We start from the raw sequence: 14,816 nt of genomic DNA on the forward strand, positions 1-14,816 counted from the left end.
CTACGATGCGCAGTCGAGAATGAAGGATGCAGAACTTCGATAGAAGCAGAGTGCCTAGGCGGCTGGATGCGCTTTAACAGACGTTTTTAGCATACCAGGGACGTACTGGCGTAGTCGTATAGCGGTTTCCCGGACAGCTCCTGTGCACGCGCAGTGGCTCCTTCTGACCCCAACAATGCCAGTGCGCATGCGCAGGAGGGGTCCGGTAACCCGATATACGTCTACGCTAATACGGCTCCGGTATGCTAAAAACGTTTAAGGGTAGAGCGGAGGAGCCATTTAGGTGCGACGCGGCATCTGCCCAGAGAAAACCCGCTAAGAAACAGAATGTCGCGGAGGATTAAGATCTCACCGCTGCAAACGCGAAACAGTCGCGTAATCGGCAGAGGTGGAAACGAAACGCGAAAACTCTAGAGAGAGGTTTTGAAAAGGCTAGAGAGACAACTGCCGAGCTGGCTCGACGCGAACCCACGATAAAGGGACCAATGCAAGCGTCTGGTCGGAAAAAAGGTGCAGCAGCGAAATGGGAGCACAAGACACCAAAGCGTAAGGAACAGGCGCGCGAAAACCTTTGCCGAACCGGGTCGGAGCGTTGACATGACGCAGAGATCAATGCAAGCGTGCGACCGGCGAAGAGGTAAAGCAGTAAAAGGAGAACACCCGACCAGAAAGCCTAAGGTAAAGGCACACCAGACCATGGTCGAGTTGCGTAAGCGCAACGCCACGAGAAAGAAGTTTGTTCGGGCGTCCAAGCGGCACGGGCGTGAAAAGAAAAAGGCAGAGGTGCCCGAATCTGTAGGTTCCGATTGTTAAACTGTGGGTAGCCTTGAAAACGGTGCACAGTACATAGCAGAACAGTGCCATTGCAGGGTGTGCGACAAAGATGAGCCATGCGAGCTCCAAGGCAGGCAGGTTAATGCGCAAACGCAACAGGTCAGTCCTCACAGGTATGTGGCGCATAACCCAGAGGCAGTAAAACGTCCACTGGTCGACCGCGAGGAGTTAGGGCGCACCTGCGACGCGAACGAGATTGTTCGTCGACCCGTCGAGAAGTGTACCGCTAGTGTGAATGGGAAATCTAAAGTGTTTGTTGTTGATCCCGAGGTGCACAAGGGAGGCTGGCAGCAAACAGAAGAGAAGAGCACGCCATGCAAGGAGCACAAAGAAATGGAAGGCCCTAATCTTGAGTTCGCAGTGCTAACTGTAACTGATGCAAAGAAAGATGGGGTGGTTTCAAAGCCTGAAGAAAACAACCGCATTGCGTATCATAGAGTAAATTCTGATCATGCGACGCGTACGGATAGGTAGGAGAACAAACTTTCCAAAAATGCCAGGATTTTGTCTTTCAAGGAAGATAGTGGCGATTAGCCCACAAAAAGGCCGTGGCGTGCAAAAGTAGCAGAGTCGTGCTATCTTAAGACAAGAGCAGTCGGTGTGATAGTGAGTCGTCCTGCGAGGAACAGAGCATCCCTTTCTCGAAAAAGGTGTAAAGTAGAAATAACGAACTCCGACTGCAGAAACAGTCAAGCACGCGATTCCTTGAAAATCTGCGGGAAGATCTTCGGGCGAAAAAGCCGACGTCGTAAGACACCACGGCAAGTTTGTAGCGCCAGGATACAAGAAAAGGCACCGGAAACTCGCTTGCGTCTGGGGTGTCAGGAGACGGGCCAGAAGGGAAACAATGCAGCTGGCTCAAATTGTGAAAGGGGGACAGACAATCGTCTTGCTGGCAGACCATTTCTGTGTACTAGGGTTCGGCACTACAGGCGCTAGCGAGAATTTCACATTGTCTAGACGGGGCACAGAGACGGAGACAGGGGTCAAGAAGTGACCAATCGGGGGGTGTCATCATTCGTCGCGCCTCCGCAGCTCGAAGGGAAGTCAGAGGGACGCGACCTCGAAGGGCGCGCCTCAATTCCTGAACAGAAAAGAGAGGGAACTTGTATTTATCGTTTTTGAGACCATTTTGAACAAGGTGGTTGTATTACTTTAACGTGCGAGGACGAGCTAGGGCTCAGTGACAGTGCACGTCTTGCTTTGTCGTGGAGAGTAAACTGGTAGGACAAAGAACTTTTTCAAATGTTATGATTTAATAACAGCAGACAAACACTGAAGAGTAAGTTTGGTTGTGGGTGCCAAAAGTTTAGATCACTCTTACATGTGCAGTCAACTGTCATGGGAAGACAGATTGTGATGTTTTTGGGAATTCGTGAAAGTTTAAAATCTAAGATGTCTGTCGAGGGCATTTGAGATGTGATTTATCACAATGCTTTTAACGGTTGTTTGCCAATAGTCATCATAGAGTCTAATGGAAAGAAGCCGACAGATAATAATGTACGGGCACGCGGCTTGAACCGAACGCAGAAATATGCCTGCTCGTTTCAATACAGTCTGAACTTCGAGATGTCAAGCTTCTCGCGAAACGACCTTGTAAGGGAAAGCTGAGGAAAATTTTGAACTGCGACAGATTATTTTAGTTGACAGACGCTTTTGAGGTGGTCCAAGCTTTTCGTTTATTGTTTTTATAGGAAATTTTAGTTGGACTGAAAGCTTTGAGAGGCCACTCATTAATCTTCCAATGTGGCGGTTAGACTTTTGCGGTTTTGGGGCTGCATGTAGCCTCGCTTTTGGCTACGACTATTGCTGTCAACTAGAAAACTTTGAGTTCAAATTTTATCCTTACAACGCATCGGTATAGCATGAAAGCCTGGTGAATCTTTTGTGAATTCCGAACGCATGCTTGTGGGGTGGTGCCCTGTCGCGGGGAACTGCCCACTAACGCCTTCCTTTGTTGAATTATCGAGATTGGATGATATTTCTGGATGACAGCCCTTCAGCACGATTAAAGCCTCATCTCCCCCTGCCCAGTGGTCGTACTCGCTGGCCATTCGAGATTTTTTGGGCCGCGGAGGAGTGTTAAGATAAGGGAACTCGGACCTCGGAGATATTCGTAGAAAACAAACGTCAAGGTGGATGAGTAATCGGGACTGCAGCAGTGGCGACAATGGCGGCACCAGGTGGCCGTGTTCGCCTCGACTCTCTGGACTCAGTGATGCTATTTATCGGTCACGGTGGGGATAACTGGCATACGTCTGCGACTTCGCCAGTACCAGCATCTCGGGCAACAGTCGGGGAGGTGCTAGGATGTCCATCCACTTGCTGGGAATCGGCTGGACATTCAGTTCCCACGGGGTCACCCATCTGTCAGCTGCGGTAACATCGTCGTGCCAGTGTTCGATGTGTCTTTTTCCTTGTCCACCTGTTGGAAATCGGCGTGCCTCACGAAGGGATCGACCTGGCCGCCGTGGCATCATCAACACATGTGTTGGAGCACTGTTTCCCTCTTTCCATCGAACAAGATGCGAGAGAGCATCAGCACCGCCACCTGCCGTGTGCGGTACCACCAGTGCCTTCATCTGTTCGCTTTTTTGGACTTTATTCTCCGAAACGTATTCCCCAGTCAGGGATCTGGGGAATGCGAAGGCCATTTAATGAGCTGCTGATTTGTACCGACACATTCCTATCTGGACTGTAAATATGTAAAATAAAGCTCCTGTACAGTTCCCTTCTTAACGGAGTCCGACAACGTCATTCGGAGCCGGGACCTGTGGCGCTGAACCAGTCAGCCAACTCAAGGGCCCCTCCGTCTCCAAACCTGGTGGTGCCAGTGGGATTGCAGCCCCTTCCCGAACTCTGGTGGCACCGGCGAGATTGAAGCCCCGTCCCCAACGCTGGTGGCGCCGGTGGGGTTGAAGCCCCATCTCCAACACCCTCGTCGCCCGCAAGCTGGCCGCCTTGCAACCATCTGGACATCAATGGGAACAAGACCATGACTGTGCATGTGATGGAAACTACTACACGCCTATTACCATGGGCCCGGCTGCGACCTAGAGTCACCGAGGGACAATGGGGAGCCTCATTGGTTTATAAGGCCTGCGCCAGAGGCAGTAAGTGTGGACTTGTGGTGGACTCGTGGTGTAGACGTTCTTTGAAGAGGCATCTCTGCGCTCTCTTCGATCCTCTTGTAAATAAAGATTATAACTGTTTCTTTTTTCTTACGTCAAGAAGATCTCGGTGTACGTGCTCTTTCGAGACAGAGCCTGGTTGCCGGCTTGAACGTTCATCGAGAACCACATAAATACATTTACCTTCGCGCCTTTTTTTACCAGGAAGGAATTCCTCTCTCTGGAACATTGTAGGAAATGAGCTGGCTCATGGCGTCTCCAGGGCGCTTCTCCCGGGCCCCGCAATGCAGTGGATGATGCTCCCTTTCTCAATCTGATAACCTTCATCTTCCTTGCCTGCACCGACGCTCTCGGCTCGCTGAGGTGAGCGCTCTCGTACACCTTTGCGCCCTGCCGTGTACGTCGATGAGGCGTGCCTAGGGCGCAACCTGGAGCACTTCTCAAGCATGCTGATTCCTTACAGTACGCGTTACCCGCAATATTGGGTGTCGATTGGGTCGCCCACGTTGCTGTCTTTGCGGTGGGTTCACGACACTCCTCGCCTGCTCTAAAATTCTACGCGGTTTGCATCCCTGTGGAGCTCTATTTCATCCCGTATCTCTGCCTCTTATTCTTCCTTAAGGGCGTGGCTGATGGACACATCAGCTCCGGCGCCCACCATGCGCACCCGTCTTCTGAACTAGCCGGTCATCTTGGGCAACAACTGCCACCAAGTTTTATTATTTCATAGTCACAAGCTGACGAGACACATCAAACAGCGACGGAGCCGTCTCGTGGGCATTTAATAACTGCCGCTCTTCATATTCAGCGCCGAAAGCTATAACGGCTGAGTTAGAATATTTAAGAGCTTTATTCATAGAATACAAGATGTTTTTATTTTCATCACTGAATCTCTCGCAAAGCGTGCCACCAAACCTTTAATTGAAATGAACTTGTTTTAAGCTCCAAACGTAAAAACACATAACGGAGACACCTAAGTAATTCTTATGACGTGTAAATGCACGAGTAAGCATAACTTGGTCACTGCGGAAATGGACACCTCCATCGCGTTGTGACCATGCAGTGGCGTTCACCAAAACTACAGACAGTTATACGCCTTTGCTGCCCTGAAAACCAGCGGAAGGTTAATATTCCGACGATTTTTAGGAATGGCGCGCAAGCCTCTGGGGATCTTTAATCTGCACTGACATCACACAGCACACGGACGCCTTTTAAAGTGGAAGTTTTACTGGCCGCGAACTTGCGATTTCGCTGTGGCGGTGCTCCGCGGAGGCACATAACGTCACAACGCGCACCTCGCCGCGGATATTTCTCTCTCTCTTTCTCGCTGCCTAGTCACTACTGCGCATGTGCCACTAGTAGCACCAAGCCACAGGTGTTCCACCGCAGCGCAGCACCGTGCCGTTCCTCAAAATCCAACTTTCCGTTTTCAGTTTTCTCTTTCTTCTTTCCCTCCCTCCTTTATCCCTTACTTTACGGCGCGGTTCGGGTGTCCACCGGTGGTGGTGGAAACGTTTATTGCCAAATACAGCGGGGGCAAACCCCCTAACATGGCACGACGCAACCCTTAGTGGGCTGTCCTTACAGGGCAAAGGACAGCCCTTGGAGGGCTATCCGCTTCAGGGCGTCGGTAATTATCCGGCGCTGGTCAGCAGCAGCGGAGCTGGCCAGGAGAGTCTCCCAGTATGGCTCCGCCGTGGTGGGGGATGGAGGGTGTGGGAAGGCAGGACATGTGAGGAGGACATGAAGGAAGTTTCCCGGTTTCCCGCAGAGCTTACAAGAAAGGAATTGATCGGGGTAGCGGGCATGAAGGAGAATAGGGTAGGGAGCAGCTCGGGTCTGGAGTCTGCGCCAGTGGAAGGCCTGGGTTAAGGTTAGGGAGGGAGCCGCCGGTGCGTAAACGCTCCGGGTATCCCAGTAGTAGGCAATAATATCTTTGAACGTAAGCAGATGCTCCCTGGATGGCGGAGGAGGTCCAGCTCCGGCCCGGAAAGTGAGACCTCGGGCGAGGAAGTGGACCTCGTTACCCGGGAGGCCTGCGTGTGCGGGGGTCCAGATAAGGGTTATGGAGTGGGTGGGGTGCCAGAAGCGTAGAAGGCGAGCCGCGGTGCGGAATATCATGCCTTTGGCGAAATTGGATAGGGCGGATTTTGAGTCGGAGATAATTTTGGTGGCAGAGGTGGTGGCAAGAGCGAGTGCAATGGCCGTTTCCTCTGCAATTTCCGATGAGTCTGTGGTGACGGATCCTGATGCGATTAGTCAGGCCTTAGAATTAGCGACAGCGAGAACCATGCGGGAGCCCGATGAGTACGCTGCCTCGTCCACGTAGGCTACCTCGGGACTGTTGCCGTAGAGCTTGCGCACGGCTTTGGCGCGGGCTTTTCTGCGTTCTCCGTCGTGCTCGGGGTGCATGTTAGGGATTGGAAGGATGATGAGATGGGAGCGTTGGTCTGGAGGTAGGGGAACCACCTCGGTAGGATGGGTGATCGGGGTGATGCCCGGATGACAGAGTAGAGTGCAGTGCGGCCTGCCGCGGTACTCGACAGGCGAGTCAGCTGTGCTGTTATGGTGGCTTCTGCCAGCTCCTCAAACGTGTTGTGGGTACCGAGGTTGAGGTGCCGGGTAGTAGAGGTTCTGGGGGTAGCCGGAGGGCAACCTTCGTGCAGCTCCTGAGGAGCGCGTTGATGCGGTCTCGCTCCTTCTGCTTTAGGGAGAGGTAGGGGAATGAGTACGCCGCGTGGCTCATGAAGTAAGCTTGGGTGAGGCGGAGAGTGTTCCGCTCTCGCAGACCCGCGCGCCGAATGAGACGGGTGGCTTGATGGGCTTGGGTCTGGAGAGTTTGGATGGCGTTGCCATGCGTGCCGTGGGAGGGAAGGACGAGGCCCAGGATGCGAGGGTTGGCGGGGTCGTGCGGCCTGGGGCGGTAGAAGAATTCTGATTTAGAAGGGGAGCAGGCTAGGCCACGCGCCGGAGCGTATAAGCCGATGATGTTGAGGGCCGACTGTAGGTTGTGTTCCATGTCGGCATCACTGCCTCGATTAGACCAGACAGTGGTCGTCAGCATAGAGGCTGAAATGTATGTCGGGTGGTGGGGGAGTTCGAGAAGGGCTATATTAAAGATAGGAGACAGTACAGCACCCTGAGGGGTTCCCAGTGCTCCCAGTGAGACACCGGACAGCCGGTGGTCGCCCATTGGGAGTGCGGCTGTTCGTTCGGAGAGGAAATTGCGGACGTAATTGTACATCCGCGGGCCTAGCCTAGAGCGTGGAGGCCCTCTAGGATGGCTGCGTGGGCAACGTTATCGAAAGCTTTTGTTAGATCGACGCCGAGGATAGCCTTGGTGTCGCCCGCGGGGGAGTCAAGGATGTGGTGCTTGAGCTGTAGAAAGACGTCCTGGGTGGACAAGCCCGGGCGGAAACTAAACATGCACGAAGGCATAAGGTTGTTGTTCTCCAAATACCGGCTGAGCCGGGTCTGCAGAACGCGCTCCATGAGCTTGCCCACACACGACGTAAGAGAGATGGGACGGAGGTTTGCGGGGAGAAGTGGTTTGCCGGATTTGTGAATAAAGACTACTTTGGCGTCCTTCCACTGAGGTGGGAGGGCGCCGCGTAGCCAGCATTCGTTGAAGTAGTCGGTTAGGGCTTTGACGGGGGGGGGGAGGGGAATCGAGGTTGCGGAGTGCCTTGTTGTGCACTTCGTTGGGACCAGGAGCTGAGGACGCGTTGAGGCGCTGAAGTTCTGCCCTCACTTCCGCCTCGGTGATCGGTTGGTCGAGAAGGTTGTTGGGGGAGCCTGTGTAGTCAGGGTGGTCTGCGGAGGGATATGCCGGGAAGTAGAGATCACGAAGCTCCTCGAGAAGGTAATGCGGGGAGGCCTCGAATGTGTGTATGAGCTTTATGAGGTTGTGTTTCTGGTGTGTCTTGAACTGAGTCGAATCAATGAGATGGCGGAATAGGTTCCAGGTCGGGGGCAGGCTCATGTTGCCGTCCAGCTTGTTACAGAGAAATTCCCAATTTTGGCGAGACAGAGTTGCAGCATGCGTCTCAATATCATTGTTGAGCCGGGCCATTCGGCGTCTGAGTGTTCTATTCCAGCACTGACGCCGCCACCTCCGTTCGAGACCCGCCTTGGCCTCCCATAGGTGCAGGAAATGGGAATCCATCGCGTCTGCAGGGCAGTCCTCTGGGAGTTGGCGACTCACTGCGCGGACGTCACGCTGGAGTTGGTAGCACCAAGTGGCTATGTTTGAGATGGTGTGTAGAGTGCGGGCTGCTCGAGAGGTGCCGAACGATTCCCACTCCGTGATGGTAGCATCACGAGAGCGTCTATGTGCTGGGCCTGATAGTAGGAGAATCTCGATAATATAGTGATCACTACCCAAATTCTCCTGGGTGTTACACCACGCAGCGTGAGGTAGGCGGTGGGTGAAGGTGAGGTCAGGAGTAGTGTCTGCGCAGACGCTGTTCCCGGTGCGAATAGGGGTGATGGAGCTGTGAGAAGAGATAAGCCGGCCTGCTGAGCTGCGAGCCATACCCTGCGCCCCTTGGGGGTGTCGGCTGTGTAGCCCCAGGCCGTGTGCGGGGCGTTGAAGTCCCCTACAATCAGAAGGTGGCATTTGTGTGCGGCTCGCTTCGCAAGCGTGAATAGTCGGTAGAAGTCGTGCCGCAGGCACTTCGGGTGGCTGTATACGTTACGGATGAAGAGACCAGTATCCCGTGCGCGCTGCGGCACGAGTTAGATGAGGGGATGATCTATTTTGGGCGCGTCTAAGGGGTGGGAGATAGTGAGCGCGCGGCGTACAAGAAATGCAACCCGAGGGGGTGTAGGAGAAAAGGGGACGATGGGCACGTAGCTGTGTAGGGTGAGGGTATTGGAGGGGTCTTGCAGCGCGAGCACGTCGGGGCCGTCTGTCCGAGCAAAGAACTGGTGAAGCAGCCCCCGCTTGGAACCAAAGCCTCGACAGTTCCACTACCAGATGGTTAGGCTGCGCGTGGTCTCGCCATCACTGAAGCTTTCGTTTGCAGTGCAGGAGTTGGAGATGGTGTGGAGCCGGGCTTTCTTTTTAGGCCGCACGGCAGCACAGGCTGTCGCGTGGCGAACCTCTTGCTCCTTAAATCGCTCGTCAATATGGCGAGCAAATCAATCTAGACGGGTAGTGAGGTTGTCGAATTGATTTGTGAAGGCCTGGATCGCCGTCTGCACCGCGGCCTGAATTCTCGCCTCGACGAGTTGTTCGAAATTGGGAGGCAGGGCTGGCGTTCCCTCGGTCGAGGTTGGTGGGGTCAGGGAGGTAGTGGGTGTTGCGGCCCGCTTCTTGGCCGGTGGTTTGCGAGTAGGGAGAGGTGGCGATGGAAGAGTGGTGGTAGGAGCAGCCGGGGCCGCTGGTGCCGGGGTAGGGGTTTGGGCCATCTAATGGGCATGCAGCTGTGCCTGGAGGCGGTGGTTGGTGGTTTGGATGGAGGCGAGCTGCGCGCGGACACGAAACAGCTCTTCATTGAGGGGGTTGGCGGAGTCCTGGGAAACTACGCCTGCCCAGCTCACCTCATTGGTGTAGCGGCCGGGTGCCTGGGCAGGTGGTCTCGGTGGGACTGGAGGTGGTGGTGGCCTGGTTCCAGTACAGGAGCGGGACCGGGCCTTGGGCTTGTAAGGGGTGGACGGCTGTTTTGGTGCGGCAGGCTGCTGCACCGGAAAGGACTTCGATGTGAGCTGCGGGGCCTGGGGCTTGCGGGTCGTGGAGCGGCTGTGGTGTTGGTGTGGAGCCTGACTGATGGGAGTCTGGCTGGCGTTTGCCTCGGCGGCTCGCTTGGCATCCCAGTACTCTTTTTGACGGTATGGGCTGCGGAAGCGCGCCTTGCACGTTTTGTCCGCCGTCAAGTGTGCTTTATCGCAGACCTTGCACTGCGGCGTGCAGGAGTGATCCTCGGGGGGTTCGACTTGGTCGCAGCCGGGACAATGGCGTTGCTTGGGAGCCGGGCACACACACGCACGGTGGAAGAGTGTGCCGTAGTTACGGCAGTGCTCGATCTTCTTTTTGAAGGGGTAGCACCTGTAGAGTACACAGGAGTTGTATATGTGCTTGGGCACCCAGTCTTGTTCGAAGAGGATGATGATGGACTCTGTCGAGCCCATGCGTCTAAAGTCGAGGATGGGAGGGTTCCGCTCGTGACTGAGATTGTCCTTGATGTCTTCGTATGAGTGATCAAGAGGGACTCCATGGACCACGCCGCGGGCGCAGCCCTCCGGTGCCGTTTGGTAGGAGTATATGTCGTAGGCGGGGCCTTTGATCATTATGGACTTGATGTCAAGGTAGCGGAATCTGCGCTGCGGGTCGGGAATGTTAATGAGGATGAGATGTTGGAGGGTGTTGATGATGACTGTGTCGGGCTTGGCCTCTTGAGGTCCGAGGTGGGCTGCTTGCAGAATGGCATCGCGAAGCACAACGCCGTTCACTGTCGGAATGTTGAGGCCCCCACAGGGACGGAGGATGATCTTGTGGTCGTCGATGGCGGGCTTGTGGTGGCGTAGGAAAGACCGTTGGGGCGGCCGGGGCCGGCGCCCGGCCGGGCCTTGAGGCAGATTCGGAGTAACGGTGGGAGGGTATTTGCGATTAGAGCTTCGCTTGTCGTGCCCTGATTGCCAGCCGTTAGTAGAGGTAAGTTCCGAGGGTGATATGTCTTCTCCCTCTACTACAATGGGTTCCATGCCGCCGTCGAGGCGCCGACGCGCCGGTGGTCAGAGCTGCGTCTCTACTGGCGTTCGGTATCGGTGGCTGCTGCGCTGTGAGGCTTAGCCTCAGCGCAGCGGGGCGATGAAAAGATATGGACTTGCCTCTTGATGTGGTGGTCCAAATCGAGAAAGGTTGGTATCGGCAGGTTCCTGATGAGAAGCAGAGGTGATGACACTAGTTTCAGACGGCTGGGATGAGTAAATCCGGTCGTAAAGGACAAATTTTGCGGAGCGCATGTGAGCCGCGTCCGCTCGCCTGGCCTCCCAACGCCGTTTTTCGGGTGTCCACCGAGATATGTGAGACGGTTACTGTACCATTTCCTTTCCTCAGACACCAAACAAAACAAGTGAGCCGACAGCGTTCGTAAGAGTTCATTGGCGTTGACAGCTTTCCAAACGCCGTTCGTTCTCACGAAAGGAAAGGCGCACATTCGGCTCCGTGGCCCAGTGAAGACGTCAATCTCACTTTCATATGTGTGGCATTGGTGTCCAACTGCAATGCCTGCTTTGATTGCGTTCCGCACACTGGATAGGCAGCGCGCCCTCCCTGCCACCCTGGGAGGTGGCATGCAGTTAATGGTAGATCGCGACAGATTGATCACCAAAATTCACGCTGCGGCATAGCTATTGCTGCAGTGCCGCATGTCAGCCCCAACGCTGTCAGCGCTAATGCATTCAGGCCACATTTCTTTCTCACCACCGCCACATCTATCAAAGCACGAATGAGGCGTCCGCATATCGTCAACGCCGGCATCTTTCGATTTGTATATCCTGGATTCGCTGAGCTGATCCACATTAATATTTTTGCGTTTCGCCTCCATCGAAACGCGGCCGCCGCGGTCGAGTTCGGGCCTGGGTACTCCGGATGTGTGGACGGAGTACCCTAAATCGCGATTTTGAGGTACGGGCCGGAGGGGCCCCTAGCGACCTATTCGTCAATGAGGGGTTTTGCGTTATTTGAGGGCTGCCCTTCGCCCACTTGTTGCATGTGTAACTGGCTCACTGGGTGAGTGGAGACCTCAATCAGGCTCTAAGCGCTGGCGTCTACGTGCTATGAGGCAGTTATGCGCCTTTCCTTTTCTGAATACGAGCAGTAGTTTAAAATGAAAATTGGTTTTGGCGAAAAGATATGGCGCAGTATCTGTCTCACATATCGATGGACACCTGAACCGCGTCGTAAGGGGAGGGATAAAGGAGGGAGTGAAAGAAGAAAGGAAGAAAGAGGTGCCGTAGTAGAGGGCTCCAGAATAATTTCGACCACCTGGGAATCTTTAACGTGCACTGACATCGCACCGGACACGGGCGCTTTAGCGTTTCGCCTCCATATACACACTCAGACTCTGTTGATTTTAAGGAAAGGAAAAGCTCTTATCTGGCTGAATGGGTCAGTGCACCTCATGGGTCAGTGCCGCCGGCCTATTGTGCCATGAGGGGGGATGACGTCATTTGCGTGCCACTTTTCCGCAACAGGTTTCATAACGGCGGTACTTTTTGCACAATAAGCCAAGTAATTATGCGGCATTATTACCGTGTTTTTCAGTTTTCTGTGTAGTCAAGCGCTAGTGTTCCTGTATATGCTCCTATCAAGCGCAGCTTCCAGCTGCCGCCAATGCCGCCATCGCGCTCGGCAATGTCACGTGGCAGGTACTCCTGCACACTCTGACATGTAAGCTGATCTCATGACATCACACACCCAGGCGACCAATTAGCGCTCGCCCATGTCATGTGACCCTGTGACGTCATCATTGTCTTGACCAATCAGACAATTTTGATTAACCAAGCTGTCTTTTTTATCACTAGCGGAGCCATTTTCTTTCCGTGATGAGGATTCTAATGCCATTGCGCCAGGACGTCCCTTATATTTAGGGCCCTTTGTTTCCAGGTTTTATTTCTTGAAACTCGTGGGGTACAGATCGGACGATATTTTTTTAGCCAAAGTTTGGGTACAATACGGGTTATTAAGCACAAGGTTCCATAAAAACGAATTTTATGGGCCGTATTTTGAAGCGTTTGTTTTCGTGCGACACGAAAAGATTTTCTATTGTTTGCACACAGCTTTGTAACCAATACGCAAGTAGCAGATTTCACTGCAAAATTTTATAAAGTCAGTTATTTTATTTTGTTCTCATTATTATGATTACTTCGCCGCGCATATTATCATCTACTGTGCAGCCCTTCTGCATCCGCGAAACACCCACCTGCTTTCTTTCGTACACTGCTACATCAACCATCCACCGTCAGTGCGTCATTTTAAAAGCAGAAGAGTCTCGCAGAAAGCGCTCGATACAGTGATAACAGTGACACGTCAGCTCAGTATCCGCGCTTTTGCTTTTTATTTGGTAAACTTACTGTTCGAACTTGGCCTCAAATTGAAGCACTGTCATAAGTAAAAGGCCTTAAAAGAAGTTTAAGATGACCACTTGATTGAAAACGCCCCTCTGGATATGCGCATAAGATGGCCGCTAACCTGCTTGCACTGCCTTCAGCTTTGTCCATACGGAAAGTAGTTTCGCTAGAAGGCTGCTGTAAAGGTAGATATCGAGTTTAACCCGATTTTTAAGAAATTGGCGCGGGGTTCAAAAATCGAGTAAAATCGGGTTTTTCCCAAAAACGAAGGGCGCTACTATATTGTGCCCGACTTGGTTTGTGCGCCAGTTCGCAAATTATAGAACAGCAGCAGCTGGCAATTAACGGGGCCCCTAATGTCTCCGCCTCCGTCGATGTGCTCGTAACGCCGTGAGGCTGTAGCGGCGCTGGCATCGCCAGCGGCGCGGATGAAGATCTCGCTCGCGCAACACAACGCTTTCGGCAACCGTCCTGGCCAACAACGTCGACAGCCCGCTCCGCCGGCTCACCAGCCACGGCTACCGGGATATCTAATAAATGTTGACCTCCCACCACAAAGCAATGGGAGGATGTGGTAATCCCGGTTTAGTGTGGGGTGGGGGGAAGGGGGGGGGGGGGGCACCTGGTTCATATTTCTTTCGTCGGAAAAGCCAGACGGGCCAATAAAGGAGCATTAAAATGTGAAAAAACGCCGTCACAGGCATGTATGCACGACATACTTAATATATCGCCACCAGCAGAAGACGCAATGCGGCTCAGGTTCCCAAGTTTTCACATTTATGGCTATGTGGTCCTGTTAACGCGCTATTTGAGAACTTAAATTGATCTCTGTGCCAAAAAACCTCCCCCAGTGATAGGGCTGTTGGAGTATAACCCGGTGAGTTTCACCCGCCGCTACAACTGTGCGGAGACCGCCATCCCTCCGTCACCCAGCCCATGCGCGTCCGCACCGTCGACCCACTATAGCACTGTGAATAGGTAGCGGGCGGCCGCCGCAGCAACACAAACGCTGTCGCAGCGGCGGTTCGCTTCCAAGTTTGCGGATGGTTTTCTACCGAAAAAGACGTGAATGAGTTATGTACAGCTTAAAATGTTCCGACTTTGAGCAGAAATGCGTACAGTCGGGAAACGCAAAGTGAAAGAAGCGCGGGTTGTGTAGGAAAACAAGCAAGTGGTGCGCATCCGCAACCCCTGCGTTGTTATTTGCTTCGCGGTTGTGAATGAATTTTCCTAGTACCGCGCTCATGATCCTGATACTATATTTTGCTGCGCTACAGAATGCCGTTACGTTTTTTTCTTGGCCTATTCACCAGTGTGCGCACCACTGCTTGCCACCGCAGAAGTGATGCAGTTACAGGAATTACAGACAGGCAAATTCAGTGTCTCTTCATCGGATGAACTTCGTCTCATGTAGTGTCACTGTGGTGATGCGGTGCTGGGAAGAAAAGTACCATTCGGAAGGTACTTTTTCCAGCCACGTACTACGCATTCGCTTTCCCTCCTCTATTTTTCTAAGGCGAAGCTGTTGTGCCTCTCAATTCCCCTACAGGCCCTTCATTGGGCAGAGTCACGACGAACAGAGCGACGATACATTACGTACTGCCCTTACAAACAATTTTTAGACAGTCTATAGACTGTCCATACACAAAGCCTAGAGAGCAGTCTACGGGCATTACGAATACTATAGACAGTCTATAGTGGGTGGCTACGTGTCTGCTTCTAGGTCTTTGTTTTCGCTTTTCGCTGTCTTCTCGCGTGTGGCGTGGGTCGGACAGT

This window comes from Amblyomma americanum, chromosome 1 (genome assembly GCF_052857255.1).
Source record: "Amblyomma americanum isolate KBUSLIRL-KWMA chromosome 1, ASM5285725v1, whole genome shotgun sequence".
Lineage (NCBI taxonomy): Eukaryota > Metazoa > Arthropoda > Arachnida > Ixodida > Ixodidae > Amblyomma > Amblyomma americanum.